Source organism: Olea europaea, chromosome 17 (genome assembly GCF_002742605.1).
Source record: "Olea europaea var. sylvestris chromosome 17, O_europaea_v1, whole genome shotgun sequence".
Taxonomy (NCBI): domain Eukaryota; kingdom Viridiplantae; phylum Streptophyta; class Magnoliopsida; order Lamiales; family Oleaceae; genus Olea; species Olea europaea.
In genome coordinates, this window is record NC_036253.1 from 17,781,193 (window position 1) to 17,804,247 (window position 23,055).

At 41.0% G+C, this 23,055-nt stretch overlaps 1 long non-coding RNA gene across 1 annotated transcript; it reads right to left on the reverse strand.

Moving 5' to 3' along the window:
* Nucleotides 1-13,789: 13,789 nt before the first annotated feature.
* On the reverse strand, nt 13,790-16,207 carry LOC111365309. Its single transcript, XR_002697403.1, has 2 exons — nt 15,810-16,207; nt 13,790-14,589 (listed from the first exon to the last, which is right to left on the reverse strand). It is a non-coding gene; the product is annotated as an uncharacterized LOC111365309 (long non-coding RNA).
* Between the last annotated feature and the right edge of the window lie 6,848 nt (nt 16,208-23,055).

Below are 23,055 nucleotides of genomic sequence, written 5' to 3' on the forward strand. Positions count from 1 at the left end.
GCGTTCCCTCCCATGCTTTACAAAGTTTCAGCCATCTCCCAACGCGTCGGTCTATGGGGTCGACACACCATATTCGCGAAGCTTCGATGCACCTTACGCGACGTCCCATGCTGGTTAACTGCCTCGTGCGCCACGCACAATAACGAAACTTTGGCACATCTGCCTATTATCATAACCTCAATTGTTGCAACAAATCAACCCCCAAAACTCCCATGACTTGCGGTCCGGTCAGGAAAGCAAGTCCACGCATGATATAAATATTCATCCCCGGACTTGGGGGACCAGTGTTACGCTCCGATTTTACACGCCTCGAATACCGAAGTGTCATCTCGCCTCCGAGGTCGAGGCCAAGTGGACCCCGCGCAGCACCACATATTCCGACCTGGAAACGACCCTTCCGAAGTGTCTCTGAAGTGATATAGCGATTCCTACTACTGATCTGCCGAAACATCTCACCTCCGAGGTCGAGATCAAGTGGACCCCGGTTAGAAGATCCGCCGCCAATTTGAAATTTGTCATACACCTAAGGCTTAAATTGATTTGACGTCTCCATGAGGCTAGTTGATGTGACTTATCAACTTTATGTCAATTCAATTCAAAAGAAACAAACTGTCCGCCCACTCTACAAACGCGGCTGATTGACGCCTATGAGCAGACGCTTCATACCGTCAGATGTATACACGCGTTCTACATCCAACGGTTCATACCACCTATAAATACCCAAGGTTTGGCAAGAGGCAAAGGTAATGAAACTCTTACTACATAGCACTCCATAGCCCCTGGGTACTGTTCCGATCGCTCAAACCTGACTTGACCATCGGAGTGTATACAGCCGTCGCCACCCCCGCTGGTTCCAGCCGTGTGCGCCTGACTATTCGCTGATTGTGCGCAGGGAGGAACACGTGGAGTAGCTTTCAGTTGGCCACATAGAAGGACCAATTTTCGGGGTCAACAGATTGGCGCCGTCTGTGGGAAACCACTCCCCATTTGAAGTTTTACGTTCTCCATCGGAGAAGGTACCGGAAAACCAGCGACTAACCCTGAAAAGGGGGCATTCTTGAAAAAGAACAAAGTCGAGTTACAATCCAAGTTCTCACTACCCTTGAAAAAAAGAGGTAGGATGAGCTACAGCCATGAAGACGACAACCCCATGAGAGAGGCCTCTGAAGAAGAGGTACTCCATAACAATGTTACTCATCAGAGACCGCATCACCGGCGTCGCCGAGGCGAAAGAACAACCATACTCACTAAAGGAATGGCTTAGATAGCTGCTGGTATGAGAGACATAGCAGCTATGGCGATGCAGGAACTCCTCATGCAAGCCCAGGGTCGCCAGGGCTATCAAAGGCCCCAAGGATCTTATCCGGTGTGGGAAATCCCTTTATCCCACTCTCGAGGCCATATGAGTCGACACACAGAACGCCCCCTCGAAAGGGAGACGAACGCCAAAGCAACATCTTATGTGCAAGGAAGTCAGCCATCAGAACCACGCTTGGGGGACAATTTCCCTCTAGAACACGAGGACCAAAGGTCGGTAAGCGTCTTCAACTAAATAGGGAAGGATCCTAGCAATAGGGTCCGCCCAGCAAGGGGATCAGTTCGTCCGGATCACGAACAAGAACAGGATCCCCCTCCTCCTCCTAGAAATAGGAGAGAGAGGAGGAACCTAGTCGATTGGGGGAGTCGAGGAGAAGCACCTCCACCTCCCCAAGACATCCAAGATGATGAAGGGTTAGATGGGCCCTATCGGTCTTATGAGATTGACGATGATGATGATAACCTCCCTTTCTCAAGGGAGATCCGAGACTTCCCAATGCCAGCTAATTTCATGCCCCCTAAAATCCCCAAGTATGAGAGAAAGGGAGATCCGGAGAAGCACCTCACAAAGTATATGACACAAATGAGCCTTAGGGGAGCCTCGCCTGCTCTAAAATGCAAAGCCTTCCATTTAACACTAGGCGGAGCCGTCGAGGTATGGTACAACAGGCTTTCTCCCCTAAGCATCAGAAGTTGGCCAGATTTAAAGAAAGCATTTTTGAACCAGTACCTCTCACGCAAGGAAGGAGAGGCACCAGTTCAGCGCCTGCAAGACATGAGGCAGGCCCCTGGGGAGACGCTGAAAATCTATCTCGCCATGTTTACAGACGAAATTACTTACTGCGAACAGGTCACTGACAGGGAAGCCCTATCAGCCCTGAAAGGTGGGCTCAACATGAACACTTTGTTCTGGAGGGACGTGCGCAGCAAAAATCCCTCCACATATGACGAGTTGGTGGAAATTGTTAGTGAAGAAATGATTGATCATCGCAACCGAGCCGCGCAGGGACTCCCTCCTCCTCAGAGACAGGTAGGTCGAGGCCCCGCAGCACACCTTGTTACTCAGCAATGGACCCAAGCAGGACATACCATAGTTTTCACATCCGGACAGGCCCTAGCTTCTACCACATTGAATGCAACGCCGGTGCTGGCATATGATAATGTCCCTGCTGAAGCGGGACCATCTGAGAGAACCGATAACAATAAAAAGAAGAAAAAGAGGTCAAACAGACCCTTGGCAGGAGCAAGGTTTTGTACATTCCATCAACTCTATGGACATGACACTAGTGAGTGTCGTGATGCCAATCGACGCCCTAATCGAAGTAACCCGCACACTTCCAGCAGAAATGAACACCCTCGCAGATCCACCTCCCTGAGGAGGGGAGGGAGAGGTCACCAGGAACAATCTCCTTGGAGAAGAGAATCGAGGAACCGAGGCCAATCCAGACAGGGAAACCAAGCCCAATTTTCTGGAGGCCAGGTCATCTGGGAAATCGATACTATCATTGGGGGACCTCACGTCGGCGGCAACACCAGGAACGCCCAGAGAAATTACACAAGAGAAGCAAAGGATCCCCCAATGATCACTTACATTGTTAACGAATCGAAATCAGCAAACAAGATGGCCCCAATCACCTTCTCCCAGGAAGACTCAGAGGGAGTTCACCACCCCCATTGCGATACTTTGGTTATAAGAGTTGTAGTAGCTAGAAACGGATTAAAATGCATGCTCGTTGACAATGGCAGTTCCGTGAACATACTGTTCGGCTCCACTTTTGACAAAACGTAAATTGAACATGGGTTGATCCCCATGACTGACCCACTATTCGAATTCACTGGGGACAGCATCATCCCACGAGGGCGGATCACCCTGCTTGTCGAGATGGGTTCGGCACCCCTAGTAGCCCAGCATTTCATGAAATTTATGGTGGTAGATCATAGATCTGCTTATCATGAAGTATTGGGCAGACCCGCTCTGAAAGATCTTTGGACTGTGACGTCCATTCACTGTTTGTGCATGAAATTTCCAACCGAACATGGGATTGCAACAGTCCGAGGCGATCAGATGGGCTCCAGGGCATGCTACCTAAACTCGCTGCGCAAGTCCGAGCCCCGAACTGTTAATGTAATCCTAGCTGAGGTACCCGCTGAAATTGATACGGACGTGGAAATGCTCGACGCCCCTAAACAAGGGCATACCTCTGAACAAGAGGGAGACGTCGACATGGAAGAGGCCCCTGAACAAGGACACCCTCTTGATGAGTTAGACCCCCGAATAATTGACTATGAACCAAATGCGACCCCAATGGAAGAATTGGAAACTTTCCCCGTCAACCCGGAAGACCTCAGTCAGGTCTTACGTATAGAGAAGTCATTATCACCTGAAGCAAAAGCCGAGATGATACTCTTCCTGAAAGGGAACCTGGATGTCTTCGCATGGAAACATGAAGATCTGGTGGGAATAGATCCTAGGGTCAGTTGCCATCACCTTAACATCAACCCCTCCTATGCCCCCCATAGACAGAAGAGGCGTACCCTAAACTCGAAATGGTACGAGGCACTGAAAGACGAAGTAAGCAAACTTAGCTGCAGTGGTTTCATAAGAGAGGCCATCTATCCGAGGTGGATATCCAACCCGGTTCTGGTGAAAAAGCCCAACGAAAAGTAGAGGGTATGCGTGGACTTCACGAACCTAAATAAGGCGTGCCCCAAAGACAGCTTCCCACTTCCATGAATTGATCAACTTGTGGACTCTAGTGCTGGGCATGAACTACTGAGTTTCATGGATGCATACTCAGGGTATAACCAGATACCCATGTTCCGACCTGACGAGGAAGCTACATCATTCATTACGGACAGGGGCCTGTATTGCTACAAAGTTATGCCCTTCGGATTGAAAAATGCCGGGGCCACATACCAGAGGTTAGTCAACATGATGTTTGTCGAACTCATTGGCCAAACCATGGAGGTCTACGTAGACGACATGTTGGTCAAAAGCCTCCAGGCAACCGAACACGTGAGTCACATCGACCAAACCTTTCAGATACTTAGAAAGTATAATATGAAATTGAATCCCCTCAAGTGCACCTTTGGAGTGGCATCAGGCCAGTTCTTGGGGTATATTGTAAATCAGAGAGGAATTGAGGCAAATCCGGTGAAAGTAACGGCCTTACTAGAAATGATGTCACCTCAGAAACCGAAGGAGGTCCAAAGTCTCAATGGTCGGATAGCCGCACTCAGTCGCTTCATCTCCAGAGCCACTGATAAAAGCTTGCCTTTTTCCAACGTACTGAAGCAAGGAAAGAAATTCCAATGGACTTCGGAGTGCGAAGAAGCCTTCGAGGCTTTGAAGAAGCACCTTGGGGAAGCGCCCCTCTTGTCGAAACCTCAACTGGATGAATCTCTATTACTGTATCTAGTGGTTTCGGACGTGGCAGTCAGTGCACTCCTAATCAGGGAAGAAAATGAGCGCCAATTGCTAGTGTACTACATCAGCAAAGCACTTCTCCCAGCTGAAACACGCTACCCAGACATGGAAAAATTGGCACTCGCACTTATCACAGCCTCAAGAAAGCTGAGGCCATATTTCCAAGCCCACTCAATACAAGTTCTCACCAATTTCCGTTTAAAGTAGGTAATGCAGAAAACACACGTGTCAGGACGCCTGCTGAAATGGGCTATCGATCTCAGCGAGTTCGATCTAACGTTCCAACCTTGACACGCCGTCAAGGGCCAGGCCCTTGCTGATTTTATGGTTGAGTTTACCAATGCTTCAGAAACGGAGGCGATAATGGGACCAGCCGAGCCCCCCACATGGAAACTATTCGTAGATGGGTCTTCAGGAGAAGCAGGCGTAGGGACAGGGATCGTGTTAGAGAGCCCGGAAGGCTATAAGCTAAATTGTGCGGTAAGGTTCGGCTTCAAAGCCTCGAACAACGCAGCCGAATACGAGGCCCTTCTGGCAGGTCTAAGGCTCGCTAAGGAAATGCGGGTCAGGAAGCTCCTAGCGAGCAGTGACTTTCAGCTCATAGTAAATCAGGTAAATGGGAATTTTGCAGCTAAAGATGGTAACATGCTTGAGTACTTGAAGTTGGTTCTGGACACAATTCCTCATTTTGAAAGGTTCGAACTGACTCAAGTCCCCCGTCTAGAAAATATACATGCAGACGCCCTCTCAAAATTAGCCAGCAGCATGGACTCAGAGCTGCTAAACATCGTCCCCATTGAGCACTTATTAAAGTCCTCCACCTCCGAAGGCGAAGAGGTACTGTGGATAGAAGGCACCCCATTATGGATGCAGCCCATCATCGCGTACCTGAAGGAGCAAACACTGCCTGCTTCCAGAGGCGAGGCGAGGAAATTAAGGAAAAGGGCTGCACACTTCGTCCTGCAAGAAGACACCCTTTACAAGAGAGGCTTCGCTTCGCCCCTTCTTCGATGTGTAGGCGGCGAAGAGGCCACATATATACTCAGAGAAATACATGAAGGAACCTATGGAAACCACTCCGAAGGAATGGCTCTGGCACACAAGGTTCTCCGTCAAGGCTACTTCTGACCGACCCTGAAAAGAGATGCTTGCCAATTTGTCCAGAAATGTGACAAGTGCCAGCGCTTCTCAAACATACAAAGATAGCCTGCTCAGAGCCTCTCTATAGTAACCAACCCTTGGCCATTCGTCAAGTGGGACATTGATTTCATTGGTCCACTCCCAAAAGGAAGAGGAAGCGCAACTTTCGCTATTGTCGCCATTGACTACTTCACTAAGTGAGTCGAGGCAGAACCCCTTGCCCGAATTACCGAGGCTAATACTACCAAGTTCGTTTGGAAAAATATCATTTGTAGATTTGGCATCCCTCACTCCTTAGTCTCTGATAACGGACGGCAGTTTGACAATAGGAAGATGCGAGACTTGTGCGACGAATTGGGCATAAAGAAGGACTTCTCGACAACTCATCACCCCCAGGTTAATAGGCAAGTTGAAGCAGTAAACAAGACTATCAAGCACACCCTGAAAAGGAAACTGGATACCTCAAAAGGGGCCTGGGTTGACGAACTCCCCCACGTCCTCTAGGCTATCAGGACTACTTGCCGGACTGCAATCGGTGAAACCCCATTTTCCATGACCTACAGAGCCGAGGCAATGAGTGCGATCGAAGTTGGGGTCCCATCACATCGACGGATACATTTCAATGAGATCAGCAGTGATGAAGCCTGAATAAGTGAACTACACCTCCTTGAGGAAAAGAGAGATACCTCCCAAGTGACCTTGGCCAAATATTATCGAAAGATGACCCGCTATTACAAGTCCAAGGTCAGAAACAGAACTTTCCGCTTGGGCGACCTCGTCCTCAGAAGAGTTTTCCAATCTTCAAAACCAATCGGGTCAGGAGTGTTCGACCCAAACTAGGAAGGCCCTTACCGCGTCCGATGGGAATCCCGACCTAGTACCTTCAAAATCGAAGATATGTCAGGAAGGGCGCTGCCTCATAAGTGGAACATCGAACACTTGAGGAAGTACTACCAATAATGAGACTGTGTTCCGATCCGATCTCAATATGTTATAGCGAATCGATTGTCCTGATCTGATCTCAGTTATAAAATTCCCTAAGTGATGGAATCGCCTTTGTAAAGGGTGGTGTAATTTATCTTAGGAATGAATTTTCAGTTCCAAGCCACATCAGTTAGTGAATAGTTTCCTCAGTACTTCAGAAGGTTCATTTAAGCGATCCGATCGTCAATTATTAGCTGATTAACATCAAGCAGCTCTTCATGTTTGCCTAATTGGTCTGATCTCAGATTATTAACAAGTTGGCATTAAGAATCACTTCATACTCGCTTAAGTGTTTAAACTTATGTTAACTTGAGTGGTCCGATCCACAGTTATTAACTGGTTATTGTCGCGAGGCAATTAGTCTGACGTTTGTCGTTTATACAAGTATAAACAGAGAAAATACAAAGAAGCAGAAGCCCAAATACTTAACAAAAATTTTCATTTCATTTCATAAATTTAAGTACAAAGGGGCCGAAGCCATTACAAGATAACCCTAATCTGTTGGAGGGATTTCAGCATTGGCCGCCTCCTAGGCCTCCAGAGCCTCCTCGACAACCCTATCAGGCCGACCTCCAGTTGGCCCCCCAAACTCTGCCTCCAATGAAGAGATGTCCAGAGTGGGATGCACCTCCTTCAGTCGAACCCAGTAAGCTTTGGGCACTCCATGAGGCCCAGAAGTTGGCGAAGTCATCGTACAGGGAATGGTCTTCGAAGTGGTCAATGAAGTTATGGACTGCCACCTCCCCCGCAGACTTCAATTCCTCCTTCAAAGAGGCAATCTCTTCTGACTGGGCCTCTATCTGCTGCCTTAGCTCTGCCTTTTCTTTGTTGGAGGCCTCTAGAGCATCGGTGGCGAGCTTGTGGTGCTCATTGGCGTGATCAAGTCACCGAGTCATAGCAGCCACTTGGCATTCCACCTCATACAGCTCTTTCTTTAGCCGCTCCACTTCTGCTTGCACGACAGTAAGCTGGGCCTCAGCAGCTTTCTTCCCCTCCTCTGTCTTTGTGGCTTTGGCCTGAGCCACCCGCACGGCATCCCCATAATGCATCACCTCCTCGAGGTGCTTGGCGATGTCCGCCCTTTTAGAGTTCGGATCCTTCACCAAGCCCTCAAGTTGGATGCTTGTGCTCAGGGCCCGAGCCACACAGGCGCTGTTCGCGGCCACTAGATCCTCAGCCGTGCAGGAGGAGGTGTGGTCCCTCCACTCTTCCATCCAGTATTTATTGTGGACCACCGCCACCGCAGCTATTTCGGGAGGAAGAGCCTCCAATACCTCCCTTAGGGGCTCTTCAGGATTGGTGCCCAGAAAGTAGACCTCCTTAGAGGGACGGGGCCTTTTTCTCTTCTGCTGCCCCGGAGCTTGATCAATGGGCACTGCAGCAAGGGGTGTTGTGCCCGGGGCAGTGATAGGCTCAGTTGGAGCGAGCCTTCTCTCTGGGAGGGCCACCCCGTTGGAATTGTGGTCTGCCTCAAAGTTGGGGGCAGCCTCGCCACAGTTGGGCGTATGGGAGGGGTGGCACTCTTCTTGCCCTTCTTTCGGAGGTCAGCCTCTGGGTCCTCCGGTACTTCCTCCTCCATCGGAGGCTGGAGCCTCTTACTGGCCTTTACCAACTCCTCCATTTGCTTTTTGTACGAGTAGGAGGAGGCCTTCAATGCCCGTGCCTCAGCCATCATCTTCTGGATGGTCTTGAAGTTGGGGCGCACTGGCAGCTTCTTGTTAAAGTTGTCTGCAAAGAAGCAAGTAAGGAATTAGTACAAGTCTTGGGAGTTTGGAATGAAAAGTAAAGACTTCGGTCCTATTACCTTGAGATGCCATTAAATCGTGAGTAATAAAATGGATGTTCTTTCGGATCAGCCTGTGGTAGGACCTCTTCTTTTGTGGCAGCTGATAAATGACACAGATGGTGTCGAAGTCCTCCGTTGATAGCTCGCACCGAGGAAGAGAACTTACAAAGGAAACATAACTGTTAGACATAATTTCGAACCGAAGAGAAATAAAAGAAGCAACTACTACTATACTCACTAAGTGTTGAAAACTTTGTTAGAACTGTAAGAGGCGCCAGGGGGTCCCCCTCCATCGTGTCCCATCGCCCTGCTGCCCAACACCATGAGCTTTTCCATTCTTTGATGGAGTTTGACAGATCGACTACAAATGGAGTGTGGGAACCCCATGACGTAAGGTAATACCACCCCCCGGTCTTATCCCCCCCTCCCCGACAGTAACCTTGGGAATATAGAGGGTCTGGAAAATGGAAAGGGGCATCTCCACCCCTAATGACGCCTCTTTCCACAACATCCAGGAGCCCACCATCTGGCTCCAGGAGTTCGGATTGAGCTGCGTCGAGGCTAGCCCATAGGACCTAAGCACCAACCTAAAGAATGGGTGAACGAGCAACCTAAGTCCGGCCCTAAGGATTGTCTCACTAATGGCCACACAGCCTGGCCTAGGGTAGCAAGCTCTCTCTTCCGGCCCGGGGAGGATCAAGTCTACGCTGTCAGGGATCCTATACTCTATCCTAAGTCTCCCCAGGTCAGCCTCCCTTAATTTTGATGGGTAGTCCGACGCCCCCAATGCACAGAGGTATCTGGTGGGCTATCTGGTCGTTTCAATATGTTCTCCCCCCCATTATTGTCTCGACTATTTCTAAGGAGCTCGCCACAATGGGCTCGTCCACCCTCACTATTTCTAAACCCCTCCCCGAACCAGAACTCCTCTCTGAGGCCATTCTTTAAAAAATTCAAAAGCCTAAATAGGTGCTGAAACTTACGAGTTTGGAGGTTTTCCTAGCCAAAAATGGTGTAAGGGAGTCTAGTTTTCTCGTCGGAATTGCTTGCAAAACGTCGCAAATCGCCAATAATTCGAGAGCAAAGTATAATCTTAGTTTTGCAAGGGTAGAAAGCCTGAGAGAACCTAGAGTCCTCCTTTTATAGAAAAACAAATCCTATCTCCACCGTTGAATTCAAATGCGATCAATCTAAGCCGTTCGTCGCATCCTCAATCTAGGCCATTGAAATGAAACGCCAGATTTGATCTACACCCAAGATGTCGCTGTGACTTTCACGCTTGCTTGAAACGCGTCACCTCGGTTACAACCAGCCGTCAATAATAATTAGTAGCCGCAGCAGCCTTTTAGGAGAATGGGCATGGCACCCAACTGTCACCTTGAAAACACGCAACAGTTGTCAAATCATTTGACGTTTGAGTCGCCTCGGATTGAGCTCCTCCTCCAACTTTACAAAGTTTGGACGTACCTGATGCGAAGGTCCTTTTGGGTCATCGCCTCGGACGCTGCGTTTCCTCCCATGCTTTACAAAGTTTCAGCCATCTCCCAACGCGTCGACCTTTTGGGTCAGCGCACCGATGGCAGATGAGCTCCTCCTTCAACTTTACAAAGTTTGGACGCACCTGACGCGAAGGCCCTTTTAGGTCATCGCCTCGGACGCCGCGTTTCCTCCCGTGCTTTACAAAGTTTCAGCCATCTCCCAACGCATCGACCTTTTGGATCAGCGCACCGGTGGCAGATGAGCTCCTCCTTCAACTTTATAAAGCTTGGACGCACCTGACACGAAGGTCCTTTTGGGTCATCGCCTCGGACGCTGCGTTTCCTCCCATGTTTTACAAAGTTTCAGCCATCTTCCAACGCGTCGACCTTTTGGGTTAGCATACCGGTGGCGGATGAAGTCCTCCTCCAACTTTACAAAGCTTGGACGCACCTAACTCGAAGGCCCTTTTGGGTTATCACCTCGGACGCCGCGTTACCTCTCATGCTTTACAAAGTTTCAACCATCTCCCAACGCGTCGGTCTGTGGGGTCAGCGCACCATATTCACGAAGCTTCAATGCACCTTACGCGACGTTCCATGCTGGTTGATGGCCTCGTACGCCATGCACAATAACGAAACTTTGGCACGTCTGCCTGTTATCATAACCTCGATTGCTGCAACAGATCAACCCCCAAAACTCCCCTGGCTTGCAGTCCGGTCAGGAAAGCAAGTCCACGCATGATATAAATATTCATCCCCGGACTTGGGGGACCACTGTTACGCTCCGATTTTACACGCCTCGGATACCGAAGTGTCATCTCGCCTCCGAGGTCGAGGCCAAGTGGACCCCGCGTAGCACCACATATTTCGACCTGGAAACGACCCTTCCGAAGTGTCTCCGAAGTGATATAGCGATTCCTACTACTGATCTGTCGAAGCATCTCACCTCCGAGGTCGAGATCAAGTGGACCCCGATTAGAAGATTCGTCACCAATTTGAGATTTGTCCTGCACCTAAGGCTTAAATTGATTTGACGTCTCCATGAGGCTAGTTGATGTGACTTATCAACTTTATGTCAATTCAATTCAAAAGAAACAAACTGTCCGCCCACTCTACAAACGCGGCTGATTGACGCCTATGAGCAGACGCTTTATACCGTCAAATGTATACACACGTTCCACATCCAACGGTTCATACCACCTATAAATACCTAAGGTTTGGCAAGAGGCAAAGGTAATGAAACTCTTACTACATAGCACCCCATAGCAAGTTTATATATTTTCTCCTCTCCCTTTATTGTTGATTTGCATAGCCCCTGGGTACTGTTCCGATCACTCAAACCTGACTTGACCGTCGGAGTGTATACGGCCGCCACCACCCCCGCTGGTTCCGGCCGTGTGCGCCCGACTATTCGCTGATTGTGCGGGAACACGTGGAGTAGCTTTCAGTTGGCCACGTGGAAGGACCAATTTCCGGGGTCAACATTTTGCTAACACTTCTACTTGAACTAGTGTCAAAGTGTGAATGTCGGAGTATCTTTGGTGGAATAAATTTGAGTGTAAATTGATATTTTCAAAATTACTTTTGCATCCTTGTCTACATCCTAATTGATCTAAATTTAAATTTTGCTCCAATTGTAAGATCTAAATTCACTTTTTATCTCTTGTTTACGCCGGAAAATGCAATTTGCATTTCATTTGTATTTCTCTATTGAAGAGGGTATCTAAATTTAAAGATTTAAATCACAATTTAGAACTATTTTATGAAGATGCTCTTAGTCATTACCCTGACTAGATTCAAGATATTTTCCCCTCTAATTCCTTGTAGTTTCTTGTTATTAAAAATCGGGTAAAAAAGCACAATGGGCTAGAGCAACTTTGCTCTAAATATCATGCTGGTTGCCAAACTTTATATAATTTCAAATTGGTCACCATATTTTTAAAATAGTTTCTATTCAGACACTAAATTATTCTATCATAGGATGGCAACAGGCGGGATTGGGCTAGGACAGCCATAACCATCGCTATCCTGTTGGATGGTTTCGGAAGGCGAGGAAAATAAATTACAAGTAGAGCATTAGTACATTATATGATATATAACTTTTAAGGTTTTGTGCCTTATTCTTGTTAATTGACGTAGATTAGTAGTAGAATAAAATTAAGAGTCAAAATAGTAGTTTAATTTAGGGATGACAACAAGGCAAGCCAAGGTCGGAACAGTCATTCCAATCACCCACCTCGTCAGGTATTTTTGTCACTTTGCTCTACTCCCGTACTTGCTTAAAGCAAGGCAAGGCGAGATGAGTTTGGGATAGGGTCAGGGGTAGGGTGTGACAGTCTCTTGCTCCATTTACTGCCCTATTATATATATATATATATATCATTACTTTTTTCCAATTTGTTAAAAATAACTCATATTCTCTTTAGAAATGATGATGCATTTTTTTATGTTTAATAAAAAAGTTAAATTTAAAATAGACTTTAAACAGAACAGAGATCATGTTGCTAGTACCCACCCGATCCTCACCTCGAGACAACGACTCCCACTATGTTCTTTTCCCATATATTCGATTAGGCGAGTAATCATCATCCTGTTTGGGATCGAGTTTAACGAATTTTTTAGGCATCCCCAATTTAATTAAAGTCCTAATTTTCAACAATTAGCTCATGTTTGTTGTAGTTAGATTATAGATTTTGATAAAAATTGATGAATATGTAATTAGAAGTTGATAAAGATTGTAGATTCTATAAAATGTGATTAAAATTAATTGTTGACTTTGAGTTGAATTTTAATCAAATACTTAAGCTACAAGGGGCTTAATTTTTGAGTGAAAAAGGATTTTATATAAGAAAATGACTTAATATTAGAGTGTGTTTGATTGACATGGAAAATATTACCTAGAAAAGAAAATATTTTCCATCTTTTGTGGAAAATAAAAACCACCTCTACCCAAGGAAAATATTTTCCTTAAAAACAAGGAAAATTAGGCATATTTTCAAAAGTTGGAAAATGTTTTCCGTGGAAAAAAATAGCAATCAAACACTCCAAGTGAAAATTTGGATGGAAAATCAATATTTTCCATGGAAAATAAATGTAATCAAACACACCCTTATTGAAATAAAAGACTTCATATACAAATACAGTTAGGAAAGAACAAAAACTTTCATTATAATTTTGGTTTGAATGGCATTGAGTCTATTGTGGTTGAGCCAGTGGTGCGCATGGGTGATAAAGAAAATTTTGTCAGAGAAAAATTAGGAAAAAATAACGGAATCAACTGATTATTTTAGTTTTGTTTAGTGAGAAGTTGTGAATCTTCTTTTCAAGTTGTCTAAGCCACAAGTACAGATTTTTTGGACAAAATTTGGACCCTTTTTGCTTATTTTTTTTTATCTTCCAATAAAAACCTGCCAAGTACATTTTCTGTAACTTTTCTGTTGATTTTTCCTGTACTTGTAGCATCTCTCTTTTCATATGGTCTTCAATGGTTTATCAAATATTAAAATTTTATTTTTCTTTCGTGCTTGTTTTTGTGATTTTTCCAATCCACTGCATTTTATGGGACTTTGACCCCCAACAATTTTTCACTCACCGCATTATTACTTGTCAATTATCCTATATACTTGCTAATATCACCGAACAACACACTCACATACATCTTTAGAAATAGTGAAAAAGTAATATAACGCATAAGGGTTTAACAAGGTTCAATACAATAAATATTACATCCCTAGAGCTTTACTAGGCTAAAAAAATAGAATAAAGCTATTTGTACAGATAAATTGTGTAAGGCAGTTTACAAGTGTTAAGATGACAGTATCTTATTGGCGGTTTTAATTTTGATTTTTGTCCAAATTCCAATAAAATATTGTCGTCAGCCATTCGGTAACTCTATCTATACATATGGATTATTCTGCTCGTCCAAGGCCACATTGGTCATGGACCATGCTACACGTACAGATGGGGGCTTGTTCGTGCCCTTGTTCAGGGCCCATGTGGCCAGTGGCCCTGGATGAGTAGCATGGTTCCTGTATATAGAGCATTGTTGAAAAAATATGCACTAAAGAACACCAGTTCCAACCGGTACGAACCGTAAACACAATATGGACAACAGCAAACCAGAATCTCTGCAAACTTACACAATTTGCCTTGTACACCCGGATAAAGCTTTTTCCCTCACAGATATGTTAAGAAGTTGAACAAAAAACTTGAAGAAATAACACAGAAGAAAACCCTAGAAAATGAAGATTGTTTGGAGAGAGAAGCAAAGAAGTTTAGAAGGCTCGTGAGAAGAGTGAATCGCATAGTTGCATGTGGTTGAGGTCACAATTCATCCTCGTGACTATTATCATTTAGGCCAAAGTCAGGATTCCAAAGAGTTGAAAGCCAATTTACATCCTTCACTTTGGTCAAGCAACGTTGGTTTCCTCAGAATTAACAGTTTCTCAGCTCACGTACTTGCAAGAAATTTATCCATTATCAATATGTAACAAATTTTAATCTACTGATACTTTTTTCTTCAAGTGTACATCACCTTCAAGTACTTTCTCGCTAACAAAATCAAAACTTACCTCAATATGCTTAGACCTGTTGTAGAAAACTGGATTCGTAGACAAGGTTAAGCATTTTTATTATCGTAGAAAATTACAACTTTCTTAATTATTAGAGGAAGCTCACTCAAAATGCCTTGCAACCAAACCTCCTCCTTAATTGCTCATGTCCATTATTTTGGAACTCTTTTTTCTACGTACTCATTTTTAACCACATATTTACACAATAAATATTATGCATGTAAATTCAAAACATTTTCGTATTTTTTAACCACACATTCTGTTAAAATCACCATTCAAAACATTGTTTCTTGAAAATAATGGCCACCAAATAGGAGCGTTTCAACTAGACTAAGGGCCTATTTGTCAGGCTTCTATTTCTTGGTAAAAGGGCTTCTTGCGAAAACCACTTTAGATCGGCTTTCTCTATAACTTATGTAGATAAGCACTCTTAGAAATTATATAAATACGTTCAAAAATAATTTTTTAGTCTCAAAAATAATTTTTGACTTATCAAAAGTCATGCCAAATGAGTCCTGAGAGCTTAGTAGATTGTGAAGAGTTTAATTTTTTGAATGCGAGGCTAACGGATGCTTAACAATCTTTGATTGCCTCCTACCAATCTTTTCTACCACTTTGTTTATGTAAGATGTTTGTTTTAAGGTTAAAACGGAATTTATTTGTCCTTTGAATCAACATTCCTTGGTTCTTCCTAGCATTTCCAAACTCTTTCATTTCAAACTCCTTCACAAGAAGTATTACTCTCCTAACTAACTTCATATATTCAAAATTTTAAATTCATAAACCTACAGTTCTTGAATCTCATCTTAATACTAATTTGAAGTAAAATAATAAAAGTAAGTTGAAATTTCCTTAATTAATTAAAATTAATGTCCAGGAAATTGGGATACTCGAATACACATGAATATCAAGAGAGAAATTTAAACAAAGTTATGCTAAATTAAAACTCACTTTTGCCTATAATTAATCTTGTCCCCGCTTAAAGAATACTTATAAGTGCAAGTTTTGCTAAGTTAAGCTTTTAAAAAAAATAAATAAATAAAAATAAAAATAAAAACTTATAAGTCTAATAATAAGTAGAGAAACAGAGAGAGTGAGAAACAAACCTGGAAAATCACAAAATCCCTACTTTGCCATGTCTTCCCACAGCATTCTTGAGCTTCTTTGGTATTCTTGAAACAATAAAAGAAGTTCAAGAAAGCTGTGGAAAAGCATGATGGGATTCTCACTGCCTCTGCACTTACATGGGAAATGATAGAAGAAGCCCTTCTACAATAAGGTCAACCTTATGAACAAAAAATAAGTTAAAATCTTGTTTACCGTACTGTCTAGTCGAGAGTTCAAATACTCCTAACAAGACATGAGCTCCTCCCACTGTGGAGTTAGGACCACTCTATAATTCAGCAACGCCAATCTGTAAGGCTGTAACTTTATGCTAAGGTAAGAGAGTAAGAGGGGTGATGCGTGTTGGGTAGGGTTCCTTTTCACGTTCTAAGTGCAATATACATACAAAACATTGAATGCGTTGTAGGGTAGATAATGAAAATAATTAAAATTATTGTCTAGGAATGAATTTTTTTCCCTTAAATTTTTTAGGATTTTGGTGCAAACGGTCCTTAAGCTTTGCTCTTCGTGCGTTTTTGGTCCCCTAAACTTTAATTTTGACAGAAACATCATGAACCTATTCCTTTAGGTGTCCAAATGGTCCTTTTGGACACATTCCATCCATTTATTGCGTCAATTCTTCATTTAATTTCATTGTTTAAAGGGGCAAGTTTGGAAGGAAAAAGAAAAATAAAGATAAAGATAAATTGCTTTCATCTTTCCCTGCCAACTAGAGGTGTTGAATGGAATTCTTTTTTTACTAAAATTGCATATTTTATTCATTATGGAGAGTAGCTCGCACGAGAGATTAATTGATCAGAGGTGTCGAGTTGGAAAGTGGCTCGCCCCACTTAACCCCCTATTCCAACCAAAGATCTCAAAAGGCCTCGTATTAATTCCCTTTCATGCTCCAACAATATTCACTCTCTTTTTTGCCAACCAGCAAACAACAACTCTCTCTCGCTCTCTCACTTGTTGGATATTTTTTTTACCCAAATTAGGTTGGATTTTTAAGAAAATATTTTTTTTTCTCTTATTCCACGTAATTTTTAATCTTATTTCCATTTTTGTGGTATTTCTAAGATTTGACAATCACTCCATAAATACTATACTCTTTTCACAAGTTTTGTATTACTAAATTATAGAATAATTGTATAGGGACAGTTATTGTATTTATTTTCTCTATATTAGTCAATTGAATAAAATATTTCGTTCCTCTACCAATTAATTATTGGCCTTCTATCTTGTTTTTTGTTTGCGATCATATACTTCATATAGTGTTATATATATTACTTCGATCTGTTTTATTTCGTCCTTTCACCCTCTCTCTATGTATATATTGTTGGGAATTTACTTAAACATGCACAATGAAATTAAACAATTTCAATTCTCATTCAGGATTCAACTTTGTATTTAAATAAGAACTATGATAAAAAAAATATATATACATTGTTCTTGATTTTACAAACTTCTTCGCGTTATTCCTTTCCAACAACTTGAATCTGCCTCCCACAGCTGTCCAATTGTCCAGCCTCCAATGAAATCCACACAGAGAATAGACTGCAACTACTAGGATTTTTCCTCTTGTGCCAGCAAGAATAATGAAAACCTTATGGACCTCAAACCCTAGCCATATATTTATATAAATCCAAACGGGTTCGGCCTGGTCCGGTCCAATGTTTAATTAATCCATTTAATTAAACCCGGCCCATGAATTAATTAATTCAATTAATTAATTCGAGAATATAAATAATAAATCCAATTAATTAATTTATCCAACGATTGTTAAATTAATCAATTGGCAATTTGCAATCTTCCAATTCTCTTTTGTGTGCGACCCATTAGGTTCCCGACCACGATACCTAACGACGTGAATTATTATTTTGATCTAATCAAAACTAATAAATTAAACACCCTTTTAATTCATCACAAATTCACACTCGCCGTCCCAGATTGACATTTAGTAATATATCATGGCAACACATGTGACGGGAAATATCACGTGGTATGACAAAATCAAAACTGTTCGTTTACCATGAAATTATAATCACTTCGTCAATATGATCCGATCAACTACGAGATATGAAAATGTGTCAATCTCGATTATCGATCATATCTTTCATTCTACTATTAAGTCAATATGAGTCGAAAACTCCTTTTCGACTTATATGTATACGTTGGCCAATGATTTCGTTATTAACTTAATTGAACGAAATGCAGATCACAATCTCTTACTATCTAAGAGTGACGAATCCTTTATTGGTCATTCACAACCTTCATATGGTTCTTGACATACTCGAACGATGTCGTATTAACAGCCATTGGCTGAGCAACATCCAACACCGTCAAAGCATGACTGTCCTCATACAAGGCACTATGATGACCTCAAGTTATAGGACCAATTCCACTACCGAACGTTAGAGATTAACCACTGACACTCAAATAGTTATCCATGTGGAATCTCTTAGCGGGTCTCCAATATTTTGTTCTATAACAAAACTTCCACGTGTTCATTTAAGTGTCACCACACTTTAACTCGTGAGATCAACTACTTACTTCATAAGTAAGAAATGCCACACGTGATGGTCTAACTGTATTAATGATATCTGTATCTCGTTATTATTTACGACCACAGTTTATTCAAGATCCAATCATACGTAATTTATTTTTTTGTCAACTCCCGATGATAGAATGATGCGCCCCCTGTAAAATTTCTGTATAGCTTTTTCCTGTGCACCAAGCACAACTCTAATAATTATGGAACGGTCTAAATTCTCTTTAATCTAGTTGGTTTGAGTACTTGTTCAAGAGAGTCGATTAGATTAAGAAATTACTTATAATTAGCTTATATAAGTAATTATTAAATGGCAAGAATGCATGGAGATGGTGGTGATGATAATATATGGAATCGCGCAACCACACATTGGTTTGTCAGAAATTGCATAGCCAATTTGGAGTAGATTACATTTGCATTTGTGTTGTACCACAGAACTGGGAAACATCCATGTGCGGGTGGGAGCGCCGCGCCAACACTGCGTGCAGTTGTACGGACTCATATAACATGTGAATTGTAATTATTTGTAATGTTTAAAATAATGTTGGGGAAAAAAAATCATCTTATCAATATGACAGTCAAGAATGTCTCATAAGCACCCGTTTAACATGATTTTTGAAAAATATATTTCTAAGATTAAGAAACTACTTTTGTACATGTTTAAAAAACATTCTGAGAGTATTGTATCAAGTTAGAGGAAATTAGGCTAACTACCTCTCAAAAATAACTATTTTGAATAATACCCTATAAATTAATTTAATAACTTAATCACGTCTTTTATACTTTCTAAACTATCAAAACCACAAAACCCGATTCAAATTCCTGATACCCAAAAATCTGGTAGCATCCATGGCAACTTTCTTCTTCGCCCATTGAGAAAATTAAGCTCAATCTTCGATTCCAATTACCCTTTGGAACCCATTCCAAATAGGCCCTTGAGGGCAGAGACAAGAAAAAGATAATCTTATCCTTCCCAAAATGCCAGGTTCCCAAATTTCAGTCGTATTCATGAAAATGGAAAATCGAGTTCGATGAGGAATGAAGATGATGATTTTTTGCTAAGATTCAAGCTTGGGTTTGACACTGTTACATTTACATTATTTTGTACATCAAATATGATTCAAATCAAGGGACATGATTTTAGGGCTCTTCTACAAAGACAGAGTATGATGACAGACCCTTTTGATAGGGGCTGAGGCGGCTGGTACCTCAGCCCCTATCTAGAATTTTTCATGATTTTAATACATCAAGAAATGTCAAAGTTGATGTACAAAAGGAGTTTACAATTAGTTTATTTTTTCTTAGTAAGTTGCAAGACAAATCACCATACTACTTGTCATATGTAAAATTTCATTTCCTGAGATGGACTCTGGAAATTGTCGTTGGCCGACGGTAGTAGGGTGGGGAAAGATGAAATCTTTTTTATTTCTTTATTTCTCCTTCCAAGTTTGCCCATATAATAAAATGAAGGAGAAATCCAACTAATGGAATTTATCTAAAAGGACTGTTTGGGCGTCTAAAGACATAGATTCGGGCTCTCTTTGCCAAAAATTAAACATTAGGGACATGAACATATGAAGTGAAAAAGTTAGGAACCATTTGCGCAAAATCCCTATTTTTTCCAACTAGAAAAAGGAATAAAAAAATCAACATCCATCACATGTCATGATTTGATCTTCCCATCAGGAATGGGACTTCGAATCACTGTAATTCTCTGTATTGATATCCTTTGTCTTCTATTGTTTAAATATATTTCTGTGGACAAAATACAACTAACAATTAATTAATTAGACATCTCAACTTTTGAGAGATAATGATTAAGCAGTTGTATAGTTCAATTTTTATTTTTTCTATTTATTATTATTATTATTTTGTCAACTCCCGATGATAGAATGATGCGCCCCCTGTAAAATTTCTGTATAGCTTTTTCCTGTGCACCAAGCACAACTCTAATAATTATGGAACGGTCTAAATTCTCTTTAATCTAGTTGGTTTGAGTACTTGTTCAAGAGAGTCGATTAGATTAAGAAATTACTTATAATTAGCTTATATAAGTAATTATTAAATGGCAAGAATGCATGGAGATGGTGGTGATGATAATATATGGAATCGCGCAACCACACATTGGTTTGTCAGAAATTGCATAGCCAATTTGGAGTAGATTACATTTGCATTTGTGTTGTACCACAGAACTGGGAAACATCCATGTGCGGGTGGGAGCGCCGCGCCAACACTGCGTGCAGTTGTACGGACTCATATAACATGTGAATTGTAATTATTTGTAATGTTTAAAATAATGTTGGGGAAAAAAAATCATCTTATCAATATGACAGTCAAGAATGTCTCATAAGCACCCGTTTAACATGATTTTTGAAAAATATATTTCTAAGATTAAGAAACTACTTTTGTACATGTTTAAAAAACATTCTGAGAGTATTGTATCAAGTTAGAGGAAATTAGGCTAACTACCTCTCAAAAATAACTATTTTGAATAATACCCTATAAATTAATTTAATAACTTAATCACGTCTTTTATACTTTCTAAACTATCAAAACCACAAAACTCGATTCAAATTCCTGATACCCAAAAATCTGGTAGCATCCATGGCAACTTCCTTCTTTGCCCATTGAGAAAACTAAGCTCAATCTTCGATTCCAATTACCCTTCGGAACCCATTCCAACTAGGCCCTTGAGGGCAGAGTCAAGAAAAAGATAATCTTATCCTTCCCAAAATGCCAGGTTCCCAAATTTCAGTCGTATTCATGAAAATGGAAAATCGAGTTCGATGAGGAATGAAGATGATGATTTTTTGCTAAGATTCAAGCTTGGGTTTGACGAGAAGATAGGAAAATAAAATGCGTTCTGACGAGGATAATGTTAGTAGTATCGGCCAGAAACCTGAAAATGTTGAGCCAATTCCTTCTTCAAAGTATGTGGAAGCTATGTTCAAGGTGAAGGATACTGCGTTGATCCTATAAAATAAAGCTTCTTGTGCATTTCATGGGACAATATGGATGACATTGTGTGCAAATTCAAAAATGCTTTGACGGGAAAGTGTGTTAAATTCAAAAACTATCAAATCATGTGCCGACACGTGGCACAATGTCAACAATGATGTCAAATAAAACGTACAAACAGCATGATTGTGATCCCATATGTCTTGATGGTTTATGTAAACATGGGTTGGAGAAAAAGCAATGCAACTTTTGTGTTAATGTGTGAGATGCGTACTATTTTAAAAATGGTTTTATACATTGCATTAATGGAAGGCTTCTGCAAGGCACAAAAGTTTCAAGATGTAATGAGAATTTTTTAAAAAATCATTCCAAATGCATTCAGTTATTCCAAATGCATTCCATATGTTTGTTATTTTTTTTGAATAGTGAGTCACTTTTTTTTATTATTATTTTCTGTTACTTTTTTAGTAACAAACATCACTTTTAAATTTAACAAAAAAGTGATACTTCAATTTATACAATATTTTTTACTATATATATTTTTCATATGATAAATGTGTTGGTTGAGTTGGTAGATAAAAGTGCTGACGAATTGGGTTAAAGATGCTTAGTGTTTTGATTGATGTTTTGTCGGTGAATTTATTTAAAGATGTTTGGTGGTGAATGGAGAAAAATGAGGGATGGTGATTGTATCACTTTTTTTTGTTATTGTATTGAACTAATATCAATGTTTTAATTGATATTTTGTCACTTTTTTGAATTTTTTCACTTTTTGAGTGTTTGTCACTTTTTTGAATTTGTCACTTTTTTCAGTATTTCTCATTTTTTTTAGTGCTTGTCACTTTTTTGTTACTTTCTTGAAATTTTTATCACTTTTTTGAGTGACAAATATCAATTTTTAATAAAAGTGACACTGTATACCATTTTTTAATTAAAAAAATGACACTAAACTTTAAAAAGTGGCATTGTGTGATTTTTATTTTTTTTTTAATAAAGAAGTGACATTGTGTCTCCTTTTTTTTTTCTTTTTTTTTTACTTAGTATTTTTTACTTCCAAAATACTTTTCAGATGATTTTTCAAGCGATACCTAATTTTAGGGGTATTTTGTAAATTGTCCTTCAGGTTATATTATAAGAGCCTTAAAAGAAAGTTGATGTATGATAACTTTCTCAAAAAACTCTTTTATAAAAAGTAAAAATAAAAAAGTTTATAGAATTTAATAGAAATCTTTATTTAAAGTATATAAAAGTCCATGAAGACTTTCGTATAAAATTTAAAAAATCAATGAGTTCATCAAACTCTACCAGAGTCATTTACAGAAGGAAATAAATAAATAAATTCTATGGGAGTCTTTAAAAATTTAAATTGAATATACCCTGTTATCTCGTTGAGATCTTGAATTTTTTGACGCAACTTTATGGTGCTAGTAGTGTGCGAGTCTGCTGAGTTTATGGGGTTCATTTAACGAACCGTGGCTGACAGAATTATATCCAAATGCTAGACCCAGAGACTACGAAATATACTACCGTTATCATAATAAATGTGAAGAAAAATCGATCCATTACTCAACTAGTTGAAAACACACACAATCATGTAGGTTGGGTAAATCGTCATTTGTCAATTTCGCTTATTGAAAGATTCAGTGAGATTAAATTAGGAAATTATACTAGAGCAAGTATTTAAGCCCCCGTTTGTTTTTCATTATTTGTCCATTAAAATGAAAAATCATGTGACA